We start from the raw sequence: 14,183 nt of genomic DNA, 5'->3' as shown, positions 1-14,183 counted from the left end.
GGATGAACTAACATGAAACTGCTTCAGCATCAGGGCGCACTTCGCAAACCCTGGGCCTCCTGACACCTGAGGAAGGTCTCCTTGACAAAGTGAGCTCAGAACTCAGGGCCGGTCTCTTGCTCATGTTTCTTCCCCATGGCAGAAAATGGCGCTAATGGTTGTGGGTGCTCGCAGCACAATGGGCAAAATCTCTGAGGAAGACTGGCAGGTGAGATCTATCTAAGCCAACTGTCTGCTTTGGACGGTTCCATCTGGTCAGGATTCCAGGTCTGGGCAAGTTGACCAGGATGGCATGTGCTGAAGGCCCTAGGGAAGGGGGACAGAGTGAAGCAGGCAAGCTAAGCCTCCCCTACATCTGACAGAGGTGGGTCCCATCTCTAGAACACGATCAACAAAGTTCCCCCAGTCAAGAAGGCACCATCCTCCAGTTCACTTGAACAGACATTTATTGAGCACCTACCAAGTGCAAGGCACTGTTAGGTGCCACAAGAGATACAGAGTGACCATAGGGTCCCTGCCCGCGAGGAGCTCACAGTCTAGAGGGAGGCAACACAGTACACAGCTGGCTGCAGCTACACCTGCCGGAGAGGCAAGAGCCAGAAGCGAGACACCAAGTGCTGTGGGGGTCACAGAATACCACAGAGCTGCTTCTGTTCAGGGCACAAAGAAGACTCAGGGCTGGGCCTTTGAGGAGGGCTGTAGGGCAGAGGGCCATTTCTAGAAGAGAAATAAGCATGGATAGGGCCCCTGGGAACCCAGATCTGGATGGCGGGTGAGCATCGTGGCAGGGATAGACAATAGATAGTCAAGTCTGGCCATGGGGCAACAGCCATGGGCGCTCGGCTCAGAGGACAGGAACTCGATGCTCTGGTGGCAGCTGAAGAGGAGGAGGAGGAGGAGGACACAAAAACGCTCTTCTAGATGAACCTGAATGAGCTCCCTGGAGTCTGGGAGAGGGGAGTTGTAAAGTGGCCTAGTGTTGAGGGACCCATGAGAGAATAGTGTCACGGGGGATTGTGGGAAGTGGGGAGCAGTAGCAAGCCAAGGGCCAAGAAGGATACAAGGGAATAGATGATAGAAGATGATAGAATGGAGGCCGAGCTCCTGAGGTTCTGGGAGTCATGATCCCATAGGCTTAGTGACAGGATTAGTGTCACCACCATGAATGGTGACATTAGGAAAGAGTGGTGACCTCCTACAATAAGTGCAGCTTCTCAAAGTGCAGTTCCAGGCCACCAACTGGGAGCCACTCAGGGTGTGTGGAAGGGACAAGCCTCCAGGCTTTCCTCTACCGCAGAGCCCACACCTCAGGGTGTGTGTGATAACCTGCATTTTAGCAAGGGCTGCCCTTTTCACTGGCGTCCTAAGTGTGGCCCAGTTTTAGAACCACCGGTGGAGAAACTGCATTAAGAATTGGCCTTCAAGGAGAAGAAAGGAATGCAGAGCATCTAGAAGGAAAATGGAAGAAATAAGGCCAATGGCCTCCCTGTCTGTAGCTATTACATTAACAATGAAACGGCAACCAGTGATTGCCCAGGCTCCTCCCATGTGGTGAGCAGAAGCCAAGTGTGCAAACTGGGGAGTGAAAACGTGGGAAGGCAGAGTAAAGCATCAGCAACAAAATGCAGGGCGTTTTAACCTCAGGGACCAAAGGGAACAGGAAGGTGGTAATGCCAGTGAACAGTGCAACTAATGGACCCAGCTGAGATGGCTCAGAGTGCTGAGGATGGGGAAGCATTGGAAGAGATGCGAGAGGCAGGCTAGGACCAGGGTGAGCATGGTGCAGAGGCCACAGGGTCTGCAGCCGTTGCCCCTACCAGGGGGAGGGACTCGGTACTTGGCAGTGGCAAGAAGGGTGGAGCCTTCTTTCTTGCTTTACACATTCGCAAGCCCGTGTAAACACAACTCCATCCTGTCTCAAAGCCGAGTCTGCCAACCATGGTGCCACCACACTGGACCAGGACAGCTCCTGCGACACACGCACGCATGCGCACAGCGGCTGGAAGTCCATCACCTACACTAGTTACTTATCCTTTCAACCTCTGTAAGCATCAGATACTTGACCAATGACCAAAATGATCAGTCTCAGCCACGTTGACCACTTCGCCCAAATGTCAGGATATGCAGGAGGCAGAGGTACTCCACATACGGAGGAATGCCAAGACACTCCACAGTTCACTGTGGAGGCACTGAGGGGTGGAGGCTGGGCATCTACAAGTACCTAACAGCAACAGAGCTTGGGATGAGGCAGAGAAGCAGGTTGTGAGTGGGATTTGGATGCTACCCCTAAAGGTGATGAATTTCACAGAGAGTCTAGAATTATATTTCACATTATAATCTACACAGTAATTAATGCCTCTCGATTTCCTCCAACTTTTCTTCCCTCCTATATGGGGAAGGGGACACAGGCAGGTATCTCAGAAACAATACTAAGAACACAGAGGTTACACAACAAAGTAAATCTGCCTGGAAAGTCTGGGAAAGCTCGTGCTCCTTGCTCCCTGCCAGCATCAGGATGTGGCCCCTGTGCTCTACAGAGCATCCTGACTCTCCTTGTTCCCAGGAATGCTGGACTGGGGCTGAGTAGACCAGGAGGTCCTGGGGATGGCTCCACCTTGGCACCTTTACTGTGCTCAGAAGCTGGGGCAGAAGGCTGTAGTGAGTCTACTCCTGGACCTTGCAAAGTCTGTTTTCTACTTTAACTGCCTGCAGGTCTCAAAAGCCCAAGTGACAGATGACAAACGACTCCCCAGCAGGTTACATCGTCAATGAATTCAGGAGAACATGACTGAAGTACAACCGTGGCCACCTAGAAAGCTCTGTATTCATCTCCTGAGGGATGCAGGGATCAAATGAAACCAAGTATATGCATGGTGACAGCATCCTGGGATCTACATAGTCCCTGCACCACAGAGAACCAACCAGCACCACATCCTCAGTCACTAACTGTGAGACCAGAAGAAAGACACAATCCACAGAGCAGTGGAATTGACTGTGATGGCTGGGACACAGTATAGATGGAAAACACAGAGCCCTTAAAAGGTCTAGGTGAGAGTCAAGATGCTAAGAATGACCAGGAAATGTTTCACAGACACAGAATTCAAGCTACACTGAGAAGAGATGATACTGAGATAACTGGTTCTGAAAGACTCGGGAAGAGCAGCTAGAGACCACTAAAAGACAGAAGAGGGAAACAGCAGGGCTTTGAGACCCCTTCTGAAACTACTTATGCTATTTATTGGCTTGGGTCATCCTTGAGAATAGAAAACTTTTGGCAAAGCTGTACAAACTCCACATGGGATTCTTCCCCATACTTGTGGGCTGTGGACTCATGCTGGCCACAGAAGGGAGTTCCTCAGCAGACTCTCCAATCCTACCTCACCTTCTGTGGAATCAGATCAGGAACATGGTGGCCTCAGCTGGGGAGGGCATTAGGGAGCTGGGCCAATCAGGGAGTACGCTGGGACTCGTTTCCCTTCTCTGTCCAGCGGAGAGGAAGAAGGATGGAACTGAATGGACTGAATTGTCACCCTGCTCTTCTGAGTCTGACTTTGTCTTGTCGCTGACTACAGCCAGGCACCAAGTGCCATCTAGTGGCTCCAGTTCTGCACTCTCACAGATGGCTGCTGAGAAGACCCAGAAGAGTGGAGCGGGCCAGCTGCAAGGAGGAAGGCAGGGGAGCACACACCATGTGAGGGGACAGAACAGATCACCTCAAGAAAATATACTTTAAGAGGGCTTGCTTTCCTTAAGGAAGCAATCCCCTTTTTTTTATTTTTTAATTTTATTTAGAAAGGCTAACCATATTCATTTGTCAATTTTTCTTCAGCTTTAAGGAAAATAGTTTAAAAAACATAAAGTTGTAAATACACTCAAGAGTAACTGCTATTAAACAGTTCTGAACAGGCAGAAAATGTACTTTTCTTTTACAGAAAATGTTCAATCTGTAATAGCAGCATAATTTATATATAGGAAAAAGCTGGCTTTGAAAATCCAGACTTTTGTATATATAAAACACATCCCTTCCTTCTCCTACCGAGAGCAGCACTGTGCACTCTGGAAAGCTTCTCCCCAGTAAGGGACTCCACAGTAGGCGGCTTCCTCTGGTCCCCATCAGCAGTGGGCTCTCAGCCCAGCCTTCAGTTCAGTACCAGGGCAGAAAGGGCATTCAGGTCTTTCCTGTATGGATGAGCTATCAGGATCTGGTCGATCTTCAGTTTCTGCTCAGAGTCAGGGAAGATCTTCAGCAGAGCCGCCCTCAGCTCACTGGTCTCTGCGGAAGATCTCTGTGCTGGTACGAGAAGGTTCTGCTGCATACTGGGAACGGTGGCCAGGGGTGTGAAGTGGGGCTGCTGAGGAAGCCAAGGGCCTGAAGAGGCTCCCTGGTTCCGGGATGGAGGCTGGTGGCTGGTGTTGGCTACTTGGGTGTTGGGGCTCCGGAAGCTAGGATCGAACATGCCCACATCTGGCAGGACACTGAGTAGTGGCTGCATGTCTCTGTGGATAAAGTGACCATGGAGAGAGCGGCAGTGAGAAACCCTGTAAAGCACGTACGCTTGACACAGAGGAGCTAGATGCTAGCTAGTTCCATGTTTTCTGAAGGCCACAGAGCCAAGGGGATGTGAGATCAGCCCCCACAGAGTGGCTGACAGGGCACTGGCACCATTTCCAGACCAATAAGGGAACAAGCACCTCTGGGACGGACAGCCCCTCCCAGTCTGCTCTCTGAGGGTGGGCCAAGGCTGTTGCTTCTACAAGGTTCCTGCTCATCTGGGGGTTTTATTCTAGGCAGTGTCAGCTGACTGGGGAGAGGAATCCCTCTGGGCAGAGGCAACTCCAAGAGGCTCCTGGAATCCCTGTCTCCAGCAAGGTCTGGGTGGGGCAAGTGTGCTCTGAATGCCTGTGCACATGGTGCTGTCTAAGCATCCAGGGACACCTGTCCTGCTTAAAAACTCCCACCAATTTTATCTGTAGCTGAGAACCCGGGCTAACAGTGCCATCAACGTCAGAAGCTTGACAGCCTGCAAAAGCTCCATTAACATTAGCGGCATCCCCTCAGGAAGGACCTTGAAGCACTTTGAAGATGACACTAGGTGAGAGGGTAAAGGACCAGCAGGGCTGATCCTGCCCCCAGGCTACTGAAGGAGTGGAACAGGTAGCAAAGAATTCACCTCTAGTTTGACCTGGACCTCAGCTTAGCATGGGGCCCATACACAGCCTCAAACACAGGCCTTGAGGCCTAAAATCCTATGAGGATTTCCCATAGAAGATGTGGGGTTGAGTGGTTGGACTGGAAAAGCCTACAGCAGGCTGCCATGTCCTTGGCCCGAGTCAACGCCTCAAACAGTGTGATAAAACCCAATGGCTCCCAGAGAAATGATAACAAGGCCAAGACTTTCCAAGTGTGTCAGTTTCCACTGAAGAAGATCCCTGGGTGAAAATCAACCCACCGCGGTGCACCACCAAGTTCAAACTGATGATCCCAAAGGCTCAGGCTACAAATGACCAACTAGCAGCCTTGAAAGACGGGACAGATTCTATGTTCTCCTTTTAGGTACCTAGACCAACCCCACACAAAAACCTGCCAGGAGATGCACAGAAACACAGCTCACTTTTGTTTTAAAACAAAGAAGGTCTGCCACTAGGCTAGCATGAAGGAGGAGGTGGTTAACAAGGTCACCTGAGAATTCTTAGCGTAGAAATAACCTCTACTTCTCAGTGGCAAACAATAAAGCAAGCAGGCTTTCCCATGCAGAGATGGTAAACAGTAGCTGTGGGCCTTCACCCCACCCCCACAGCAGTTCCTGAGCAGGACACAAGTTCACGGCAGCACTGGACACTCCAAAGAAATGGCTGCACAAAGTGCATGGGAAGGCATCCACAGAGATCCCGGGGAGCAGTGACCTACAAATTAGCACCAGCTTGAAAACCTGCTTCTTCTGAGACCCTCATGAATGTCTGTGTGCTCTTAGAGTAAAATGAAAAGGATCCCCACACAGGGCAGGCCTAGACCCTGGCACATGAGGCAGAGGCAGAAGATCAGAGTTTGAGCTTAGCTTGCTGACTCAGAGGAAACAGTCTAAGGCAGGCAGGCAGGCAGGCAGGCAAAACAACACTGAAAAAGACCACAGTGAAGATTAGCCTTGGGCTGCTTCCATGACTGGCTTCTATACAGGTCACACATCGCTAAGTCTAATTACGGCCTAGAAGACATTCAAGTGCCATTTCTATTTTTCAAGGACAGCATTTGTTGCAAAGCACAACATTTGGTTAAAATAAAAACCCTTTGACATACAAGGGGATATACAGAAATATCTAAGAAAGCCCTCCTTTCGAAGATATTCATCTAGCCGAGGTCCGTTTCTTCCCAGAGGGTCATCAGGAACCATAAATATGTCCCCCACGAACATGTACTGAAGCAGCCTACAACACAGAAAGTCACAGTGCTGACCATCAGTCCCTTTCACTGCTGAGGAAATGGAACATTCCTCACAGGAGACACCCCGTTTTGGGACAATGGTCAGCCTGAACATTCCCAGTGCTATCTGCCTGGAGAGGAAGCAACCCCACACACAAGTGAAAGCGTTCTAACTTCTGTTGTGGACACAGTCCTGCGAGAAGGTCCTCTCAGCTGCCTGCAAGTCTCATCCACACGCCAGCCAGGCATTCTGTTTTCTACCAGATGAGAAAACACGATTAGAGACATTCAGCTTGGGACTCAGCAGGTGTGCCAAAGTGAAAGTGAGAAAAAAGAACATGTTCATAGGCACGCCTCTGATTCAGAAAACATCGTCCTCAGCAGAGAAAGCCAAGGCTGACCTAGTATCACTCATCCAGGACAGGGACCTGGGCCTGCTGAGCAGAAACTTGCCGGAAACACGGAACACCGTGGGGTCTAGAAATAACCGACTGGGCATGGTGGTACATGCTTTTAATCCCGCACTCCAGAGGCAGGAGAGATGGAGCCTGTGACAGCTATGTAGTAAGCTCCTCTCTAGAATAAATGAATAAATAAAATTAAATTAAACTTAAAAAATCCTAGCATCTATGTCTGTGATGTACATTTTGGTATCCAAGTTGCTTCTGTGAGGTGAGGTCTAAAAGTAGTGGGTTGGTGGGAGCCTCCTTGTGTGCAGACTGGTGTCTAGCACACACCAGCACCTGAGAAGTTCAACAACTCATCAACTGTGCCCACCAGGTCAAACTTTCCTCCACCCATTACCAAGACCTTCTTAGGGACACAGAGCTCAAATGTCTCAAGTAATTTACTTTCATCCAAGAGTCTGCAGCCGAGGTTTGTCTTTCTTCTAAAATTTTAAAGTTACATTGTTTCCTTATTTGTGTGCCCACAACTTTGGTTCTCTCTTTCCTGTGTGGTTCTGGAGACTTCCAGGTCCTCAGGCTTGGCACATCTCATCAGCCCAAGCTTTCAGAAACCCTGTTCGGACGTAGCAAGCTGTAAGTCTGAGACAAGGGCCGACTGTGAAATCTGAGAGACACACGTGTCTAGATGTGTTGCTTACCCGCACTGCCCTGCACATTTCCTATTTGCTTCAGATCTACGGCACATCTGCCTTCTCCCTGAGCACAGCACAGCACTCTCGCTTCTTGTGGGTAGCAGCCGCTCGAGTGTCAAGTCTTCGGTGGGCTCATGGAAGCCAGCATTCACTGCTTGTCAGCAGTTCATGACTGACATGTTCACAGCGGCAGCAACAAGGAAAGCTGCACGCTAAACTCATGGAAAACACCAGCCATCGAAACTAGACTTGCCCGAGCCCGCAGTTAGTTGCCCCCTCCCTCGGCATATTGTTTTTGTGCTACGCTCCTGCTGAAGTCACAGCACCCAGAGCTGACACTTGAGATGGCTGAGGTCCCATCTTACAGGTGCTCCTAGGAGCCCCCTTCACCCTCTCCTGGGCCTACCACCTGGCAAGCAGCACATCAGACTAAATGCAAACAAGAAGCAAACACCAAAATGCAGATCACAGCAAAGTAAAACAAGATTACCTTTTTGTAATAATTTCTCTCCAGGACACCGACTCAGTCACGAACTCTCTGAAGTTATCATTTGTTACAATTATGCCCCCAGTTTGGTCCGCTAAGTGTAGCAGGAACCTATGGTTACAAGAGAGTTCAAGATGAGCAAACAGCACCCCTCGTTGAGAGAAGCTGGGCTATAATGAAATAAGAAAATAGCCGCTTTAAACAAGGTTGGATACACAGAAGTCAGGACCCGTCAACTGAAGATGGATAAAACAATAAGCATCTCTGGAATTATCAGTGGGATTATAAAACAACTTTTTTCATGCAATCTATTTCCACAAAAAATAATTTCAACTGATTCCTACATTTTCTAGAACAGATCCCCAATAAACTGTGGTGACAATGCATGAAGACCTAAGTCCAGGACAAGCTAAAGGTAAGGGGCCTGTGAGATACTTCCGCTTCCAGTTGAGCCGAGGACAAGCTAAAGGTAAGGGGCCTGTGAGATACTTCAGCTTTCTGTTGTCAGGTTTAGTTGACAATCAGCTCTGCAAATATTTAAAGATCAATTTTTTGCTTTGCTTCAAGAAAACATCATCATTTTGGCCTATAGATAGATAGATTCACTCAATTACAAAAGAACACGTGGTGATGAGGTGCCTTTTGTGATTTTAAACAAGTTGTAGTGCTGCTGGGATCAAACTAAGGGCCTGACACGTGAGGCAAGCACAAGTGGGGGCACAGGAAATAAACCAAGATGGCTGCTCCGTGGTTGGATGGCTGGGGGAAGTTTTTACATTGTTGGATAGGAGAGAGAGAGCAGCCAGATGCATCTGGAAGGGTCCAGAGCAGAGAGAGAAATGCAGACTGGCTGTGGATACTTCTCAGGTGTGTTGGAGGGCAGGGGTCGTGGAGACATGATGAGAAAGAGAAGCTGAAAAGAATGAATATCGAGAGGGCCTTGTTTGCCATTCCGAAGAGAGTGGTCCCCAGTCTGGAAGCATAGTGCAGGGGAGAGGGAACAGTGAGATTAGCAGGGGGCTCGGATAGTCATAACACATACAAGTTACTAGGGACTGGAGGAGCCTGAAGGTTAGTTTTGGGCTTGCTATGTAACCACAGACATAGCCAAAGGAAGCGGCTCTTTCTGCTAGGCAGGAATGCTGCACATGGGAGCCTTCATCTCTGACAGCACTCCTTAAGTCTGCTTAAGCAGACTGTATGACCATGACTGTCATTTTGGGGTCACCCGCAACCTTCTGGAGAACTGGGGATCCCTTTGGACTCTATCACTAAACTCCTAGCCCTATGTGTGAGAGGGTCTTAACTGTCCTAGGTCAGCCTTGAACTAATGGATGACCCTGACCTTTTGGTGCTGGGATTGCAGGTGTGTTCCAGCACACAGGGTCTCATGTACACACAGTGATGAAAGAGAGTAAGAGTAAAGTATTTTGTTTTGTTGCTGAAGATAACCCCTGTCTAAACCCTCTTAAAATATCTGTGAGTAGCCAGGCATAGCGGTGCACATCTTTAATCCTGGCCCTTGGGAGGAAGAGACTGGCAGCTATCTGTGAGCTTGAGCACAGCCTGGTCTACGTAATGAGTTCCAAGAACAGTCAGGGCTGCCTACTGAGAAACTATCTAAAATACAAGACAAAACAACAAACATTGTGAAAGGAATGGAAGTGTTATTTCTTGAGCACGAACAAAGACAGTGAAACAAAAGCCCCAATCACTGGACTCTAAGGTGCAGGCGGCCGCTCGTCTTCACGGTGGCAGCGACTCCTAGGCGGGACTGAAAACAACTTAACAGATTCCTAACTCTTAGGAACTTGGGGAAGTTAGATTTGTTTTTATTTTCACCACCACCCTCACTCCCCAACAGGAACTCACAAATTCCAGGCTAGCTTAGAATTCACTATGTAACTGAGCATGACTTTGAATTCCTGATCCTCCTGCTTCTACCTCTAAAATGCTGGGATGTTGGAGCCACCACACTTGGCTAAGGTCCTTGTTAATAAACATTTCAGTTCACTTCTAAAGGGCATGACTTGTCAACGGTGCTATGTGCTTCAATAAAAGCAGATAGTGAGGCTTCCCACCAGGACACATAACTATACTCTCTGAAACCCAGAGAGCAACGTAAACCAAGAGGAATTTTCATCTGCACGCCTGTTCCTGGGTTCGAATCCCTTGGCTGTGAGAGGCCTGAAGGCTTTTCCTGTGCCTACTGACCTACTTGCTTTTCCACCCAAGCACTTCAGGGTTCCTGAGCCTGTGACGATGTGGACAAGAACGGCCCTTCCAGGACAGATTTCCAGGAAAGCTCCCAACCCGTGTGCTGCCCTCCCTCAGCTCTCCTCACACCGCTCTTTGACAGTACCTTGAATGCACGCCATCTAAGCTCATCTCTTTCCTATCAGTGAGGGAATGTCTGCAGTGCTCCTAGGTCACCTCTTTCCCATTCCAGCACATAGCAGTGTGGGTAACACGTGAAGCACTGTCTTCACTGGAAGGGGTGGGAACGCACAGAACAATGCAGAGAAGGGGCAGACAGGCCAAGGGCAACAGACACCACGCTTGTCACTACTTACACCAGAATAGAGTTGCAAAAATTACATATCACTGGAGAAGCTTGGAATCCAAATTCCTCCTTTTGGGAGGTGGGATCTCACCAGGTAACCCTGGCTGGCCTGAAATGCAGAGATTCACTCAGATCTGTGATTTACGTAGTGTTATAGGACAGGGCGGCATGGTGAGACTGTCTCAAGGAAGAAAAAAAAGGAATAAAAAGGAAAACCAACTACATATATCTGCCTTTTCTCACTTCAGACATACTTTACTAAATTAAATAAAATCAAACTTAACACAATGGTGTCTTCTGTGCCATTCCTAACCCCATAGAATATATAAACTTAGTAGTGACTTTGATCACGAGTTTTAAAACTGAGCAAGCAGATCCCTTCAGAGTGCACACCAGCCTGGTGGCAGGCAGCTGGCTCCTCACCACCCCACTCCCACCTTGGGAAAGAAAACAGCCCTTCATACCTGTCATCATGAGAAGCAATCCGTTCTCCAAAGACCATCCGGGCAGGAGTTAAAGTTAATATTCCAAGCTCCTGGAGCTGGTTTAAGAAGTGCTGTTCTGTTTGTGGAAGAAGTTGATGTGTGTTCAGTAAAGGCCATCTTTCCCAGATGTGTAAACAAATGGACGCAAACCCAAATAACTTCACTTGGGGACTTGCAGAAAACCTCGTTTTCCTACTGACTCAATTTTACTAACTACCAGATCAAGTAGAAAAAAGAAAATCAATTAAGACTCATACTAAGATAAACCCTGCATAGGAACTGACTGGGTAGTTTTTAAACAAACAAACAAACAAACAAATATTAAATTCATTTCCTCTTGAGACTAAACCATAAGCCTGTAATTTATCAATGCTGCCCTCAAGAACTCTTCCAAAGGTATATATGACAAGTAGAATACAGAAAAGGAAGTGACAAGAGTCCCCCAAAAGTGGGAGTGCGGAGGGGAAGAGCCCTCTAGATGCAGAGGCAGGAGCAGGAACAAACCGCTTTGCTCCAGTCAAGAAAGGCTAGCCTTCTCTCCCAGTTAATCTCAGTGGTCTGTACAAGCCCGATTGTCCCAGGCACACTAGCGACAAGAGGGAGGGCTGATGCTCTTCTGTGGGAAAGCAGTCACAGGCAAGAGAAGCTGAGACATAAGATTCCTGGGTTTGCATTTCCTACCAAAGCAGCTGCCAGTGACCTGAGCTGACCTGCCCACACTGGGGTTTCCTACCTTGCAGCTGCCCAGTGCACATGCAATAAGACTCTGCTAGGCAATGAGTGAATCCACCTAGCTCCTCCAGGACCTTCTGTTCTGACATCTCCCAGATAAAGAAAGCTAGGAACACTTGGAAGTGGAGTGTACTGGACTGGCTTCAGCACTAGACTTCACTTCCTGTTTCTGAGCTGGACAAATGTTCCCCTCTGCCCCGTGCTACCTCTCCTTTCTAGGAGCCCTCGTGTGCTGTGCCTGCCACAGCCTCTCCCCCCCCCCCCCCGCCCCGTTTGTCTATGATGACCCAGGACAAAAACAACCTTATGTTCTCTGGAGTATTTTACAACACAGTAAGTCCAAACTTCCTGTGTGGGGGCTGTAGTTTTGCACAGAGGACCCAATGGCAAACAGAAACGGTTCCTAATAAGCCCTCAGACTACTGGAAAGACGTTATCTGAAGACAGAAAACTGGCCAAGTAACTATTTTAAAGAAACATTATTTAAATATTCCAAAGCCGAACCTAGTGGAGACACCTAACTTCTAACAGCAATGCTAGCCTTCTATCCTTCCTAACCACTCCCTTTTATAATACAACACTCCTCAACTGAGAGGCATGTCTATCCCAGGCCAGCCTCAAAAATTCTACTGTGTAGCCTGGTGTCGCGGCCACCCTCGTCCAGCAAGGATGACGCGACCACCGGAGCTCTTCTCACTGCAGTTTTATTCAGGACCTTTTGACAATTGTAAAATCTCTCTCTCTCTCTCTCCCTCCGGGCAAACCTCTCCCAGCCCTTAAGTAGGCCTGGGCCACCAACCTCAGATTGCCAGGTGGGCACTGCCCATAGGTTCACGCATATGCAAGCAGCTGACAGTCATTGCGTGATAATAGCATAAGTCAGGCCTAGTTGATATTAGGAGTTGATTATCACAGAGAGCACTCGCTTTCGGGATCGCGGAGGGCGGGAGCCAGCACCATCAGGTGCGACTCCACGCAGCTCTCTACACATAGCCATCAGGTGTGACTCCATGCAGCTCTCTACAGCCAGGGACAGCTCTGGTCCTCTACTCCTTCCTGAGTGCATTACAGGTGTGTGCCACCACACCGAGTTTTCAACTGATATTTTACCAGACAGAAACTATTCAGAATTTCGTCATTCAACCTGTTGCCCACATGTGTGATTCTATTCTAAGTACCTTGTGTTGCAATTTGAAGCCAGTTCATTGAATACCTAACCAGAAATATGGAAAAGTCACTAGGCCTCACCTGTGACATTAGGATCACGCCTTGTTCTCCACTGTGGGACAAACACAGTGATGTTTCTGTTGCCAAGCTTCCAAAAATATTCAACTGCAATTGCTATCCCATGGCAACTAAAGAGCTTTTTCAGACCATGGCTGGAAGAAAGCAAGAATGATTTCATTAAGTTAAGGCATATGTAAAGCCTACGTTTACCACAGAGAAGAACAATCATACAACAGAAACAAGACAGACATGCTATTACTTTTCCAATGAGTTGTGTACTTTGCTGCTTTGCAGAGCCAAGTTAGACTTGCTGACTGAGTCCTTCCTGAGTCTTGGGTCTTTTCCTTGTATCTGACGAACTGGGTGTGCTGTTTTGGTGGAGGGCTGCAGGCTTGCTGTAATATCTGTTTATTATCACAGGGGTTTCCAGTATAGTCTACTGGGAAAACTACTACTGTTTCTAACATCTGTCTAATCATTGGCCTCTAAGAACCTTATCTTCTTTTCGTGAGATGTGGTCTCTGTAAGTCAATGAACTGACTTAAAGCATGTGATCCTCCTGCCTCAGCCCCCTGAAGTCTGACACACTGGGGTACACTGCACATCTAACCTACTGTGACTCTGGAGTCATGTCCTGGGGGGGCTCTGCTGCTGTGTGGGGTGCTGCTTGTTTACTGTGTTAGGGATGAGACCAGGTCCTCACGAGCCAGGCTAGCACTCTGCCGCTGTGCTTCACTGCCAGTGCACATCTAAGAACTTGTGAATTTTGTCACAGAATTTGTGGCTCAGTAGCTGTGACAGTGCCTGTGCTATGTGCCTGCCTATGGCTGAGGACAGGAATTAAACATGTGATCCTGATGTACTACCACAGTGCCCAATGTCACTGCTACCTCTGGAGGATGGGTGAGGGCACCACCCACCTTCCAGGGAACTGAAAAAGCTACCAAGTTTATAACTTAAAAAGAACAATTTGAAAACAAGATTCAAATGAAACTAACTAGAACCATGGGGACCATACTGAATGAATCAGAAAGCAGGGAAAAGGAAAACATGTAAGAAACGGGCCAGAACGGGTCAATCTGCAAAGGTCACCATGGTCACTGTCCCACCACTCAATTCTGCCACAGCAATGTGACAACAGCCACACACAGCTGGAGATGGCAAATATGGCT

The 14,183-nt window shown here is 48.5% G+C and overlaps 1 protein-coding gene across 1 annotated transcript in view; it reads right to left on the bottom strand.

Moving 5' to 3' along the window:
- Positions 1-204: 204 nt before the first annotated feature.
- LOC130871433 (RIMS-binding protein 2-like) overlaps positions 205-14,183 on the bottom strand; it is a 79,427-nt gene continuing 65,448 nt past the window's right edge. The window contains 5 exon segments of the mRNA XM_057764768.1: positions 205-4,497; positions 8,008-8,115; positions 10,578-10,676; positions 11,032-11,128; positions 13,033-13,163. The gene's annotated coding sequence lies outside the window, so the exon portion shown is untranslated.

The sequence above is a fragment of the Chionomys nivalis genome, chromosome 3 (genome assembly GCF_950005125.1).
Source record: "Chionomys nivalis chromosome 3, mChiNiv1.1, whole genome shotgun sequence".
NCBI lineage: Eukaryota > Metazoa > Chordata > Mammalia > Rodentia > Cricetidae > Chionomys > Chionomys nivalis.
The sequence above is the reverse complement of the archived record's forward strand: the minus strand, read 5'-3'. Positions and strand labels throughout refer to the sequence as shown.